Source organism: Neolamprologus multifasciatus, chromosome 17, assembly GCF_963576455.1.
Source record: "Neolamprologus multifasciatus chromosome 17, fNeoMul1.2, whole genome shotgun sequence".
Classification (NCBI taxonomy): domain Eukaryota; kingdom Metazoa; phylum Chordata; class Actinopteri; order Cichliformes; family Cichlidae; genus Neolamprologus; species Neolamprologus multifasciatus.
In genome coordinates this window covers 23,202,642-23,218,610 of record NC_140455.1, presented here as the reverse complement: position 1 = coordinate 23,218,610, position 15,969 = coordinate 23,202,642, and the positions used below count along the sequence as shown (strand labels likewise).

The window sequence follows — 15,969 nt, the reverse complement described above, 5'->3', positions numbered from 1 at the left end:
AGAACCTGAATTGGAACCCATTTTCCAGGAGACCAAACTTCCCAGGACAATGCCACGACTCCAAAGAAGACTCCTTTTATTTAATCATAGGAGTGGACCAGGCCGGTGCAGACACAATGGGCATAATAAAGATTAATCACAGTGGCACTGACAAGAGAAAGCGAGTCTCCCAAGTTGCAGCTTCCCCTATTGCAGGCTGAAGATTACACTGAGGATAGCGAAAGCGAGGATGATTGTGATGAGTGAAATTATTTTCCTGACACTGTAAGAATGATGCATATTGTGAAACCTTTTGAGTGTGCAATATGGCTGATGTAATTAACAGAATGTTAGGAAGAGAAATCCTTGGTACTAGTGATTGAGATACAATCAAGAGGGTGGGAACTGTTGTGGGATTTCTCTTTAGTGTATTGTCCTTTAATGTATTGTCTTGCTTTCATGTTACCTAGTCTAGTATGGGTGGTGGGATTTCTCTTTAATGTATTGTCCTGATGAAATGCTTTCATGTCACTTAGTTTAGTATGTCTGGTTCACACCTTATTCACGCTGGGAAACAGACAGTGAGAAACTGGTGAATGTCTCCCAGGATGGGGAAGCTCACACAGGAAGGCTTGACCCCAGAGTGGGGGAGATTCACACAGATGGTAGAGAGTCTGTCTGGTTAGAGCCAAGGTGTGAACTGAAACTGTAAAAGCCTTTTGTTCTGTGACTGTATAAAAAGGACCTGAACTGTTCATTGTCAGAGACGACTTTCAGTGCCCCCTGACTGACGTCCCTCCTTATGCATGAGATAGCTGAAATAAAGGTGTTGTTACAACTCATCGTGTCTGCAGGACTTGGTAATTGAAATTTCCACAACACGAGTTTAATAATCTTACAACTAGGGATGGGTATTGATAAGATTTTCACGATTCCGATTCCATTTTCGATTCTGTTTAACGATTCGATTCTTTATCGATTCTCTTATCGATTCTTTTTAAAAAAGGAGAACACTAAGGTCTAATAGCTTAGAACTTTGTTTTATATCTTCTCTTTGAACAAGATAGAAATTTAGGAGTAACATGGCCTTACAAACCCAACAGTGAGATCTTAAGAGATCCACAGCCTACGGCTCTTCAATGTGGTGTCACAGGGTCCCCAGGAAAAAAAAAAATTGTAAATGTAAAATAATAAAATAAATATTCTTCTGTAGCAATAACAAAGTATAACATCAATTATTCTGTAGCAATTACACAAGAATATCCAGTAATGTCCCTGCCTACAATTAAACACATTCACTTACCGAAAATCATCTGCTGTGGCAAATGGGTGCAAACCTTTGACCACAAACTTAGTCACTGCTCGGTGACATTCGTCTATCCTGGCCTGAAAGGAGACGCTAACGGTAGACTGCAGTGAGAACTGCCAGCATCTGAGCCAGACTCTGTCTGTCTCTCTCATCATGGTCATCTAAATGCACAGTAATGGCAGGTTTTGTAATAAGGCAGATCGCGCTAACATAATATGCACTGTTAGTTGATTATTTACCTGCCGCATTAACGTGACATTCTCGTAAAGCAAAACCAAACTTTTGAGCATTTGAGCCGCTTAGGCGCCGTGTTTCCTGCCAGGTAAATGACGCTCCGCAACGTGGTGACGTCATTCGGGGCGACTGGAATCGATAAGGGAATCGTTTGCAAAAATGGCAAACAATTCCAAGGAATTGAAACACTGGGAACCGGTTCTCAACAAGAACCGGTTTTCGATACCCATCCCTACTTACAACTGGAGTTGTACTACCATGGTGAGGGTCCTGTAGAGCCCAAGAGAGAGCTGCAGCATCTTCCCTTCGTGTTTGCTTCTTGGCGAAGAAGAAAAGGCCTTTCACAGATTCTGAAACAGTGAAATACTGCATGCTGGCCGTGGTGGATGCGGTGATAAGTGACGAAAAAATTAAAGTAAGTGTGACATCTGCTATTAAAACGTACTCCTGTAGGACAGTTCAAATATTCGTAGAGTTGAAGTTCTGGCGTCAGACGACTTTGAAATGCTGTTAGATGACCTGAAGGAAACTGATGTAATGTCTATAGCAGGAGATCACAGACAGAACTGATAATGCACAGTTGTGCGTATATGTCCGTTTTTTTGGATGGGAAATTGCTCGCTTACTACCGTTAGAGGGACACACAGCTGGCGAAATAATGTTTGAGATTTAAACTCTTTTTGAGGAAAATGGTCTGGATATGAAGCGTGTCTGTATACTTGTGACGGATGGGGCTCCATTCATATGGAATATTTATATAAAATATTTATTTTAATTTGAAAGGGAATTATCAAAATGTTTTTTATTGTTATTATTATTTCAAATGTACAAAAAATAGTTTAGTTATAGCTCCCTTTTTTTTTTTTAAATGGACCGTTTGGTGTGCATTTGTGAGGTCACCAGATTTACAGGGGAAAAGGAATAAAAAAATTACTTGTTTTTCAATACAGTTGTGTGGGTTTGAAATTGATCGTGATCTGCTGCTTACTGGCTTCAAAAAAAATATCTGGCCCAGATAAATTCCTCGGTTTGAAAATCTGGCCCAACTAACTTCGTAGTTGAATAGCCATGAAATAGACCATGCAAAACAAACAAACAAACAAACAAAAACACAACAAATAGAAAAAAATGATGTAAATAGAAAAAAAATGTTGCAAAAAAAATGAAAAAATTATAACTGAAGGAATTTTGGGGGAAACAATAATGTGACAGATTAGCTGTGAAAGTGAAGCTAACCATAAATAGCTATTAGTAAATGTGTCTACAGTATTACATTAAAACACGCACACTGGCGTGCATCTTTTCTCCCTCACAACGCTGATGAGCCCTCTGCTTCTTTTGTGCAATTCTTCGCCTGCTTTGATTTCTGTCACTTCTGCAACTGTCCATCCAGAAACATATATTTCTTTTTTGCTGTTTTTGTTGTTTTTTCATGTTTTGCAGTGCAGTGCAGTTCATGTTCTATCTATCCTCTATGATTTGGAGATTTAGTTACAAACAAACTTGGAAAAATGTCTATTTCTGGACCATCTTAAAGCAGGAAGGCCTACTGTCTTGGAAGCCAGGTATCACCAACTCACTCAATGAATGTCAAATCTTCTACAAAGCAGTGAAGAAAACTTGTTAAAAGAAAGAAAAAAAATCAGAATTATTGAATGAGAAAAATGCATGCATCTCACCTGTGCATGCACATTTTTCCTCCAGACTGCCTGTCAGACAACTTGTGCCATACATTTAACACACCATAAAAAAAAATAGTGTCAAGATTGAATTATAGTAAAACATTCAACACCCCAAGCTATCATTCTATTATATTCTCATACCATATCAAACCTATTACAGGCTAATGGGTGTCAAACAGAGCCCACTGGTCAGAACTGGCCAGTCAGGTGTAATGGCTTTCTACAAAAGTGTGAACATTTCAAAGGAGGATGAGGGGTCTTTTTTTCCTCTTACTGTCTTCTTACTGAAAAACACATTACCGACAGCCTGCCTTACTACTAGGCAGCAGCAACATGGTTAACGGAACCGGCATGGTTCAATTCAATTAAATTTCATGGTTGTGTGTTGGTCCTTTGCAGAGCCTGCGCACAGCTTTGCAGACTGTCATCTAGCCGTTTACCGTCGCTAGCGTGTAACAACCAACCAGTCTGTGGACCACTCTTGCTTTTGCTGTTGCTGCTTCCACTGCAGAGAAGACCAGAGTTATAACATGAAAAAGAGCCACTGTCCATGTGTCAACTGAGTTGTATACAGACCATAAACAGAAATGAGTAGGACACTTCTGGACTAATATGTGCCACAAAAAGGCTACAAACCACTCCAATAATAAAATATCCATGAAGACTCTCAGATATCCTGATTTAAATTACCACAGCAGAGTAAAATATCCCTGTTGAACCGTTAGGTAAAGATTCTTTATTAACTTTTGATCCAGCAGAGCACTCTCTCTCTTTTCCAACAGCAAGTGCTGGCGTGCTAAAAGCTTATTTTTTTATGTGTTTTCAATAAGGTTGCCTAAAACTGCCCTTCGCAATCTTTCTGAGAAGAGGAGGATGTTTAGAGTCCACTGCTGTACCAGCAAAGCATTCGGCAAAAGCCGTGGGGAGACATTTCTCAATTCTACAAATTTATTTGACATGACAGATACTTTGAGGAGGTCCAGTTCACTTTTGAGATAATTTCATTCTATTTGCGAAAGCATCTGCCGTCTGTCAGACTGAGTCGAAGAAACAAAGACAAACAGAGAGAGAAAGCCAGACAGAGAGTCGGGACGATCTAAAAACACCACTACTGTGGGTCCATCCGTCACCACTCACTGGTGAAGCAGCCAAAACCTGCCAACTGGAAACACATATTTGTTGCCAGGCAACACCAGTGACATCAGCAACCTCCATCATCAACTCCCTCCACCCTCACCAATGGCACTTGGGTCTTAAAATAGCGCTTAGATTATTATCAGGCTTCAAAATGGCAGACGTTTGCTCATATGAACATAAGGAGAAGTGAGCTGGGGTTGCCAGCCGCGTCAGATGGCCTAAACTATGCAAACTATGATATACCTTAGGTGGGTGGGAGTGAGTAAGGGGTGTTCATTCATTTTCCAATATCTGTATGCATGTGAAAGCAGCATAAAAACAACCAAAATAAAGGTTAGGTATTTTAAAAAAAAAAAGAAAAAAAAAGAGCAGCGTGGTGCCATGTCTGGTTGAAACAGGATGAGTCAGCGCATGACAGAGGGAGGCTGAAAAATAATTGAGTCCACTGCAAATGATTCAGAAAACTAATCTCATCTGCACTGTAAGTACTCCAGAGAGAAAAGTAATCACAAGGTCAAATTAGTCAAACTCGAGCTCGTTAGCACAATTAGATATTCGCGGCAAAGAACATTTAAATTTAGTGTTGCATGCAAGTCCTGAGAAAATGTCTGAGATCAAGTCCTGCTTGTAATAGTTTTTAAATCCAGAGGCTGCAGACGTGTCTTAAACATGCTACATCCAGCATTTTTAAAGCATCATCTGCTTCCAAGGAGCCAGACTTTCTTGTAAAGTGGTCTTGAGCAACAATTCTCCACGCTTACTGACGGCTTTCAAAGCTTTTCACTGGCTGCTTTTTTACTCGTTTTCAGTCCAGTCCTTGTACCTGACCATTTCACAGGAAGGTTTTTTTGTTAAGCCACTTAACACTGACCCATGTAACATTTAAACATCAAAAAGGCACCCAACTAAAGGTATAAACCACTGTTGTGCCTACAAATAACAAACATCTTAGCAAAGAACTAATTTTAAATTGTATCTTTAGACCTTTGTTGTTAGCAGCCTATCACAAAAATTGATGTTTTTAATTCTTTAGTTGAAACTATGAAAAAATGTCAAAGGTAACACAGTCTGACAAGTATAAAATAGTTTTGTGCCAATAAGGTAATTCCCACAGACATATTGGTTGAAAGACTTGGCATTTCTCAACATGGTGTGTAGTGTGTCCATAAAAAGCTGAGATTAGATCAGTGGATTAGGTAAGTGGAAGACAAAGAAGTTGTAGTTTTTCAAGACACTGAGAAATTTAGTTCAGCTTTTGGCACAGCCCTCCACAACAGTCACAGTTTCTAATGTGGAAAAAGTATGAACCACTTTATTACCCTGAAAAGTATTACCCTCTCCACACAGAAAGGCCCCAGGTGGCTTTGAACCCAGAACCTTCTGTACAAATGATCCTTAGAAAAAGGTCCTTAGAAAAAGGTCAAAATCTAAGTTTCATTGGATAAAGGAGTTTGTGCCAATGACCGAGTTGTCCCCTTACTCCAGAGACTGTCATTTTATGAGTGGAACTACCCTTAAACCCCAACTGGTCGTGGCAGATGACCGCCCCGCCCTGAGGCTGGTTGTGAGGGAGGTTTCTTCCTGTTAAAAGGGAGTTTTTCCTTTCCACTGTTGCCACAGCACTTGCTCATATGATTACTGGGGTTTTCTCGGTTTTCTTTATATTATTGTAGGCTCTCTACCTTTCAATAAAAGGCGTCTTGAGGCAACTGTTTTTGTGATTTGCTGCTATATAAATAAAACTGAAAATGAATTGAAACTTTATCATAGTTAATCAACGTTTCTACTCTTAGCTTTGTGTGATGTCAGCAAGGAATGTCCTTAACCCTTTATTGGCCAAGCATCATTTAGGCCGCCTGGACATATTTGGTAATTTTGGCTGTAAAAGGGCCAAAAATCATATTATAAGTGAATTCTTTTGCCCCTTTTTTCAGAATAACCTCAGCTTTCAATATCTGGCAGTCATTTTACATTATTGTATTGTTGTGACAATGGAACAACAGTTAAAAGTGGAAAAAAATAAAAATCAGACTGTTTTTTCAGATTTATAACTAAGTTGAAACTGATATTCAACAGGAACAAAATGTAAAACAACATCAACTTTAAATATGAACTATACTAAATATGTACAATAAAGTTTTGGGGCCTAGGTCACTCAGTTTTTTAAACATCCAGGCCTTCTCCACGCCCGTCATTTTGCTCCATGAGTCATCAATTCTTACATGTGATTGGACCGTCGCAGTTCGTGCTTCCTAATGATGCACCGTAAAGTTTTGTAAAGCTCGTTTTCTCGTCTTTTAGTCACCATTTGAAATGTCTCTCTTGCCCAAATGGTCAAGGAGTTACGCTAGTGTGAAGCGCACCTAAGTGGAATTGGCTTTTCTTTTTCCAGAGCAGTAGCTTGCAAACACCCTACCTTAGTGCTACCGTAATAAACCAAATATCCCTGTAAAGTAGGGCTGGGCCATATCATACCGTTCACGGTAATACCGGTGTAATTTTGGGCAACGATAGGAAAATGAGATATCGCGATAGAATATGGGTAAAACACGCATGCGCAGTGCCTTTGTTTACATACGCACATGGCGGCGACAGAGAATGAGAAGAGCGAAAGTGGATTGTTGAATGAAACAGATGAACCAGAACTGGTTTGTAAAAATGCTGCAACTTCAGTGGTGTGGAACTGGTTTAGCTTTCGTCCGTCAGATACACAACAAAGCACTATTTTTGGTAGAGCATGCTAGCGGGCCGTCGTTATTACTGTGTTGTTTGGAAAATACGGCACACTTAAAATCAATCCTTTGATTTTTCTGAAAATTGACAGTGCCCCTTATAATTCCGTGTGCCTGATGTATGAATTCTGGTTGTGTTTACTGACCTCGAAACGATTTTATGTGGTACACAGCACTCGAAAATCTGTCAAATGTTTTAGTACGACTTTGCTAAGCTACGAAGCTGCACCGCTTGATGGATTGTCGGAGCATTACGGCTATCGTAGGCAGGCGCCTCGCAGAGTGATACGTACTGTGCTTCAACATAATATTACCGCATTGTGCGTGTATAACCTCTTTTTAAGTTTTGTGGATATTATACATGGTTATGCTGAGGATATGTCGGCCAATTTCCACTGGAAATGCCTTTTGGTTAAACTGTCAGCAAGGAATTTGCACTGTTAATTTTTATATAACTTTAATGCACATAAAAAACAGCTGCTTGTTTAAGTGAAAATACATTATTAGTTTAAAAAACCCCATCAAAGTTGTGGAGTTGTAAAGTATTTTGTCAATTATATTGTCAGTTATATTGTTATCGCAAATTTTCAAATGTATATCGTGATAAATATTTTTGGTCATATCGCCCTTCTCTACTGTAAAGCGCAGCTTCTCTTCTTTCAGTAACTGGGTGAATTTTTTCTCTTGCTCAAATGGTCGATGAGTTACAGTAGTTCGAAGCGCACATGGTCAAACATAGGCGGGGTTGTTTAAAGAGCGCTTGTAAAATGGGCCTGACGGGTTAATATGGACAACTCAGACAAACAGCTCTTGATATAAATACAGAAGGGCCACCCACCTGCTCTTCAACTTTTTGTGAGAGTAAACAATCAGAAGAAGAAGGGGGGAAAAATGCAAAACTAAGGCCCAGTACAAGATTAAAAAAAAAAATTGAGCCATGACTGACATCAAAAAAAAAAAAGAAGATTATTTTTAGATGTGAATCACACAAAGCCGCTGTAGTAGAGCCCATGCAGCTCATTGGGCTCTGCAAAGAGCTACTTTCAGCCAGAGCACAAGTAAGTCGCTTCCATGGTCGAGGATTAGATGAATGGAGAATATTCGGAATGGTTCACAGTTCACTAATGGATTAGAATAATTAAAATGTGGAGCTGGAAACGATAAGCTTCGGGTTATTATGCAGAGAATCTTTGACCTGTAATCTCTCTGTGGTATGTCATGTTACCCCCATCACTATGACACATGAATTTTTCCTCCAAATTTGCCAGGTCCCTCTGTAGATCTTGAGAGATCTCTGCTTTCAAAACAGACTGACGCTGGCTCTTTTGTGTGACTGATTACCAATCAGCAGTGGCACATCTTTGGCTGAAAGGCAGGGAGAATCCTCCAGAGACACATGTGAGAATGAACCGAACCCTGAGCCGTTTTTAATCTTTTCAGTGGTGTGCGGCTGCCACTGCTGATGAACCGCTGAACTGTCAAAGATACTGTCAAAGAAGAAATGAATTGGATGATGCATCTTTTAACAGGAGCTGGAAAACACATATTCTGTTTGATAAATAAAGAATGCTACAGTGATCATACAGCAGCTTTACACTGAGGAGCTTCAGAATAAGACAGCCCCCATCCTGGAAAGGGTTTCAAATGTATGTTATCAGCAAAAAGATACCGTGACAAATATTTCATTTAATTTAACATTGATTAAGGCTTCTCAGTTAAAACAGACTAGAATCAAGTGCTCGTTTCTTAGCTGGCAATGACAAAAATATTGAATTTCATTTACTTTAAATCCAGGTTATGTTGCTCATAAGCCTAAATTCATCCATATTATTCTACTAAACTTTCTCTGCTATTCTCTTCTGCTACTCGTCTCATCATTGCTCAGGGTACCAGTTTTCTCCTCATCGATTACAGCTTTCAACTGCTGAATATTACACTCCAGGATTAGAGGCTTGCAGCTGGGAAGATTTATGAGCAACAAGCACTGACGATTGATTTTGTTCAATTCTATCTGTTTTTCTGGTGACTACAAAAAGAGCACCATGCAAGTAGAGGGACAGATACATCAATATTTATAGATGAAAGCCAACCACCCCCCCCCACCACCACCACCACCACCACCACCACCCAAAAAAAGTAAAAACTGTCACCCATTTATTTTGAAGTTGAAAGCCAAAAAAGCAAACAGATTTTGCTCTTTAGGTTTTTGACTGTAATGAGTTTCTCACGGAGTCTGTGTCTTCTTTCAGTGATGTATATTTTGGATTAAATGAGCCTTGAATACTAAACTGCTTTCCAATGACCAAGTTTCTTCTCTTCTGCGGAAGAAGAAGAAGGAGGAGAGTTGTCAAGGTGCTGGCATTGCTAAAAGTTTGTTGATCTGTGTTCACAGAGACACAGTGGGCGACCGTGACTCAGGGGGTTGAGAAGCGCATCTGTAACCGGAAGGTCGCCGGTTCGATCCCCGGGCTCTCTGTCCTGGTCGTTGTGTCCTTGGGCAAGACACTTTACCCTACTGGTGTTGGCCAGAGGGGCCGATGGCGCGATATGGCAGCCTCGCTTCTGTCAGTCTGCCCCAGGGCAGCTGTGGCTACAACCGTAGCTTGCCACCACCAGTGTGTGAATGCGAGAGTGAATGAATAGTGGCATTGTAAAGTGCTTTGGGTGCCTTGAAAAGCGCTATATAAATGCAATCCATTATTATTATTATGACACTCCCAGATAGTTCACTCACAAACTCATGCTGGAGGACACCATACACACTATTTTTTTTTTAAAAACATCATTTGCTTCTTACTTACACTTGAGAGTTCTGTGCCAACAGAAGTAAACAGTAAGACAGATAAAATAAACCTGTTCACAAATCCATATCCATTATTACAGAATCAAACAGCTACAACGTAATCAAGGCTCATTTGAGCAAAAAAATTTAAAGGGGCCAAGTATGCTTTTTCTAATTTTCTGTCCTATGACCACTGTCATGTGAAAAGCTAAGGAAACCCTTACCAGTTCTCCATAAATTATAAGAGCAAGTAGAAACCAGGAGCTGCTGATCAAAAACGCAAGATTGACCGATCATCAGCAAATGTGACCAACTCCATAAGCAGACCTGTTGGAAGTTTGTTCAATTGGAGCATTCAGGTCTGTGTTAACACAATTCAAAATTAGAAAAAGACTTAAAAAAATGTCTTTGTGTGTGATTTTTGGAACAAGGTCCTTTGGGCAGACAATGCAAGTCGAGATGTCTGGCCTTAATGCACAGCACCACAGTCAGAGGAAACCAAACACAGCATATCAGCATAGGCACATCATAGCAACACTCAAGTGCTATGCTGGAGGCGTGATGATTTGGGATTGTTTTACAGCCATAGCACTTGGGCACTTTGAGTCATTGAGTCAACTATGAACTCCTCTGCATAAGACTGAATCTAATGTGAGGCCATCTGTCCCACAGCTAAAACTTGGTAGAAACTGGGTCATGCAGCAAGACAATGTTCCCAAGCAGATTAGCAAACAGAATGTCTGAAAAAGAAAAAAAGGTGTTGCAATAGCCCAGTCAAAGTCCAGACCTGAACCTGACTGAAATGCTGTGGCGGGACCTTAAGAGAGATGTGCATAAATGATTACCCGCCAAACTCAATGAACTAAACCAACATTAGGCCAAAGAACGATGCGGATAAAGTCATACAGAAAATTACTGTTCAGTCCTGTGAGAAATGTTTTACATGACTGTACATACTTTTGGATTATTTCAAGTTGAACAAAAAGTTCAGGCTTCAGATTGGACTCTGACAGTTTTCTCTTATCTTCCCAGTGCCATCTCTTTGGTCATCTCAGACACACATCTCTGGATGCAAGCACATTAGTTCAAACCCACTTCTGTTCAAACCTTTTGTTTGCATGAGCCAGACTATCATAAGAAAGGAAGAGGTGCTAGTACAGCTCATTTCTGGTTGGAGACCAACTCGGGGGCATAAACATACATGTACAGTGGAACCTCGACTTACGAATACCCCGTTTCACGAAAAATTCAAGTTACGAAAGGCACTGAATGGCAATATTTCTGCCCATGTTACGGCAAAATGCCTGAGTAACGAAATCCGCTGGCTCTGATTGGCTGAGCCTACAATGCCCACAATGCCTTCTGAATCATGTGACAACCCCTTGGCTTCCGTACTTGCCCTTCGCTGTTCCACTTGAACAACGTAATTTTGTTCTAGTTAGCAATTAGCCTATAGCCTATCGTTCAGCATCGCCTCACTCAAAACGCGCAATGGGTGCTTCGACTTACGAAAATTTTTGACTTACGAAAAACCTTCGGGAACAAATTAATTTCGTAAGTCAGGGTTCCACTGTATATTATATTATATTATATGTATATAGATTATATTATATATGTTGTATCAGGCTATGCAATACCCAAGTGTGTTAATATAATTGTTGGTTTTAATTGCTTCAGAGCAACTGTTGCTCAAAGAAAAACTGAAAAAGGTGTTCAGCTCAGACAGATTAAAAAAAAAATCAACTGCAACCTCAACAAAATGACAAACTATGATGATTTAATGCATATGTATGTGATGGCAGTGTCTCTTTAACCCACACGCTTCTAGTCAAACAGTCCCTGGCACACAAAGAGAAAGAGGGTGAGACAGGGAGTGACCCACTCTACCGTGAAAAAGTGGAGAACACATTTGGATTGCAGTGCTGGCCACCAGCTGCCAGTTATTGAGTTTAGCAGGGGGTGAAGAATCCAATGGGATTTACACATCTAGACAGAAATCAAGAGGGCGCCAGAGGTTTTTCTCCAAACCCAATAAATCACCTGGCTCGGATAGCCACGGAGCGTGACAGGATTTTGTTTTGGTGCGTGCATGTGTGTGTGAGGGAAAGAAAAGGAAGTGGGATTTAAACTTGACTGATACAAACACCCTTTATGTTCAAGTGGAATGCAATGCTGTCTCTCAAGCACTAAGGCTACAGAGAGGAAGATGGAAATCAACAGCTCTGCACAACACATATTTGATAGTAAGTGTCTGTTTTGGTTCAACACTCTGCACTGCCAGTCAGAGATGGACCTATAGGTGGAGAGCAATAGGTTTTAATATACAAATAAAAGGGAAAGCAGCTACATAAGATGACAGCAGAATGCTCGTGAGCATCATGCTTGTGTTTGTCAGTGGATTACTGCTACTTCTTCGTTACCCTTCAACTCCCACACTGGCGATATGAACAATAAATGCTCATGCAAAGCTTTATGCAACAAAAATGTGAGTCTATGAGTGTTTAAACTAAGAACAGAAATACCATAGAGAAGGGATCCAGTACCGATAAAGCCCTTGTGCTAATCAATAACCGACAATATATGAAACTGTCGCCCAGTACTGGGATCGGAAGGTCACCACTCAAGAGAGTACCCATCATTAAACCCAGTCTAGACTGAATGCAGGCTGCCTCCCCAAATCAAGCACGCTATCTGTACTGAGACAAGAAATACAGGCATATTTGAATGCTCCTCTGCCTAACAAAAGTAAAGGTGCCCCTAAAGGTTATCTTAAATTGCAGACAATCAATCACGGTGGTAAACAAAATTTACAGGGTGAGGTTTGAATACTGGCAAGCAATGCACTGTTTGCATATAGAATGTTTTAAATAATGTAAATATATCTTTATGTAATGCACAAAGCTTCACTACATTATTAAACAGACATGCTGTGGATTCCCAGCCAAGGCTTTCATTACTTAAATCCTAAAGTTGCTTTTGCCTTTAGGCAAGATGTTGTTCTACTCTTTATTCACCAGTTACCCATAGCCAGCACAGGCTGAATTACCTGGAAAGTTTGTTGTGAGGAGAGGTGTGTAAAAGCTCAAAATTCTTCTGGCAAGACACGACTGCTTTTTGGAAAGGAACAGCTATTCTGGGGGTGTTCAAAAGGTTTTGAAATGTGGGCATACTAAAATTCAACAATATGGACTCAATCTACAATTTGTGGAATCCGTTCTGATCTTGGGCACAGTGGCAGTAGTTTAAGCAGACGTACTCAGACCTCCCAGTCAAATGACACTGACTAACTGCACTTCTCATTCCATCACTATGGGTTAGCCCGTGAACCTTTATGATCTTTTGATGACTAATCTACACAGACCAAAGTTCTGCCTTTAGGCTCAGCTGTCTCTTCATCAAAATAGACCACTACTGAATCCATATCACTGTAATTATGGAAACAAAAAACAACAGCAAAAGGCCTGATATCTTAAACTTTTAATGTACCCCCTATTAGGAAACCCCAAGAACAAATGTGCCTTTTCCAAGTCCCAAAAACATGCCGAGTAGTTGGAGAAACACCCATGACCTCAGTTTAATAACTCACAATTCTATGACACAAAATGTAAAGCTCTTTAAATTTCAATTCATGCTGGACAACACAATCAACCAAGCAGGCTAATCTGTACTTAGATTGGAGTGCCCTGCTTGTACCAACGCTGAAGGTCAATGGTTTTCCCAACAGTTCAGCCACAGTATTGATTCCATATTTAACACAGGGATGTCATCTTCTCCAACATCGATCCCCCCTCCGTGCTGACAGGATATTAAAAAACAAAGCGGCATAATAATAATTGTGTTCTGTCACTGTGGCTGACGATATTTATCATAGTTCATTAGTTCAAGAGAACTAAAGAAATGAAACGATGGGTGTGATGGAGGACATGACATTAGCATGCTGCGTGGATTCAAGCCTCCCACTCAAAAAGCTAATAAGGTCTTTCTCATTCAAGAATCAATACAAAAGAAACAGTGCAGTGAGAGCTAGAACTCAAGAGTTCAATTACATATCTTACTCCCCTGAATAACAACAGTCACGGTGTGACACAGGTTAACTGGAAGATGAAGAAAGGAAGCCTGTGCTCTCTTTCAAAAACCACAAACTCCACCCAAGAAGTTAAAGGACCTATGAAGCTTTTAAAAAATGATGATCAGGACTCACCTTTCTGGGGAGACCATTAATCCAAAGTACAAAGCGGCAAAGTAACTGACTATGAAAATGGAAATTTTCAGATAGACCCAGGTGAAAGGCCCTTTGCACCAGGGCTGACTAACCACAAATTCCTACATTAATGTTTAAATGAAAAATCAATATGATCAGTTAAGTCTTGTTTTATGTCTATGCATTATTATAAACTGTGCACCAACAAACAGAAAGACTCAGCATTAAGCTGTCTAACTCAAAGCATGCTTCAACTAAAAAGCAATTTGAATTTACACCCCTGAGCAGATGGACACCATCCCCCTGATTGTTTTCCTTCCTCTTTATCTCTTCATTAAACACGTAGATCAGTCCTCACATCTCAGGATCCCAGATGGGTATGGTGACCACAACACATCCCAACAAGTTAAATGTGAGACAAACAGTATTTGTAGAACAAAGTAGGATGTATTAACAAGGCTAGGAGGTAGTCAAATATCCTATATTTGAGTTTAGCTTCTCTAACTTTCTCCCTCAGCAAGTAAAATAAGAATAAAAGCTGACATTTGTTCTTATAGTCCCATTTTCTCTTATAAATTCACTGTTATTTCAGCTGCTGTTATGCCTGGTAACAGTGTAACAGTTTCAGTGAAAAAAATAGCTCAGAAAAGTAAGCCTATTTGAACAATTTTTAGCTAAGTTTGACATGCATATACTGTGTCACTTCACACAACATTTTCTCATGCGTGAATAACCAATCATATTCAACAAAATCTGTAACTTTAACTTGCGATTTGTGGCTTTCACAGGACATAGCACCGAACAGGCTCACCACTGTTTGACTAGAATAAATAGACTTCCCTTCAAATGCAATGGTAAAAAACAGACTTTAAGAAAAGTGCATGTCCTCCAGGGCCAGTCAAAATGTGGAACGTTACATTGTCTTAAGATGTGGGACGGGGGTGGGGGGGGGGGGTATAACTGCTGTGCAGTCTCATTTAAAGAGGGATATCTGGGCACCCTACATATCAGTGCAAAGTAAAATAAGTTATAAGGACACACCAGCCAAGCTTCTTCTGTCAGTGCTGCTTGGCAATGTGACCACTTGAGAAAAGAAAATCTTATAGTCCCATCAGAATGACAACTATTATAGCAAGTAATGAACTCAGCCTTGGTAAATACATATGATAAAATGGGCACAACTGTCATATGTTATCTGATTCACTTTGAATATGTTAAAAATACAATAATAAATGCAACAATGACATTTTTTGACTGCTCTCTTAACCCTCCAAGCCATTTATCTGACTATCATGTCTATAAATCCCTTTGCTGTATATGATGCCATATCACTAGAGTGATGATGGGTTCCCAGAAAAGCTTAAAAATTTCAAGCTTAAAGTGCCACAGTTCCCCCATCAGAGAGGGTCTAATCCCCCAAACTGTGATACTAATCGTACAAAGGATTAATCACAGAGGAAAGTGTGATAAAAATGTGCTAAATTATGTCAGCAGGCATTTTGGGGAATAGTGATTTTCTGGAGTATCCCTTCACTCGAGGTCAAGTTAATGTCAAGGTGCTAATAAAATATAGGAAAGCTCACATTTATAGTCATCTCAAGCAGATAAGGTTAAAGAATGGCTGATTCTTAAAGATCAAGTTAAATTACATCATCTCATGGAGTTCATGCTAATAAAGAACTTCAAGCCTTTGAAATCCTTTCCATATCGAAAGGACTTTGTCCCTAAATTTTAAGAAAAAAGTGCTTCTTAGCTTCATGTAATGGCATAATTAAAACTGCAGTTCACTCAGAGCATATGGTAAAAGATAAATGTTTTAACAATTTTGACTTCAACCACAAAAGAAGAAAAAAAAAAACAAAACAGGGGCATTAAGTCTATGAAGTTAACTTTTGTATGGCAGTCCTGTGATG

At 39.8% G+C, this 15,969-nt stretch overlaps 1 protein-coding gene across 2 annotated transcripts in view; it reads right to left on the bottom strand.

The window, feature by feature from the left end:
• Positions 1 to 15,969, bottom strand: part of acss3 (acyl-CoA synthetase short chain family member 3) — a 66,330-nt gene that overhangs the window by 28,839 nt on the left and 21,522 nt on the right. The window lies entirely within an intron of this gene.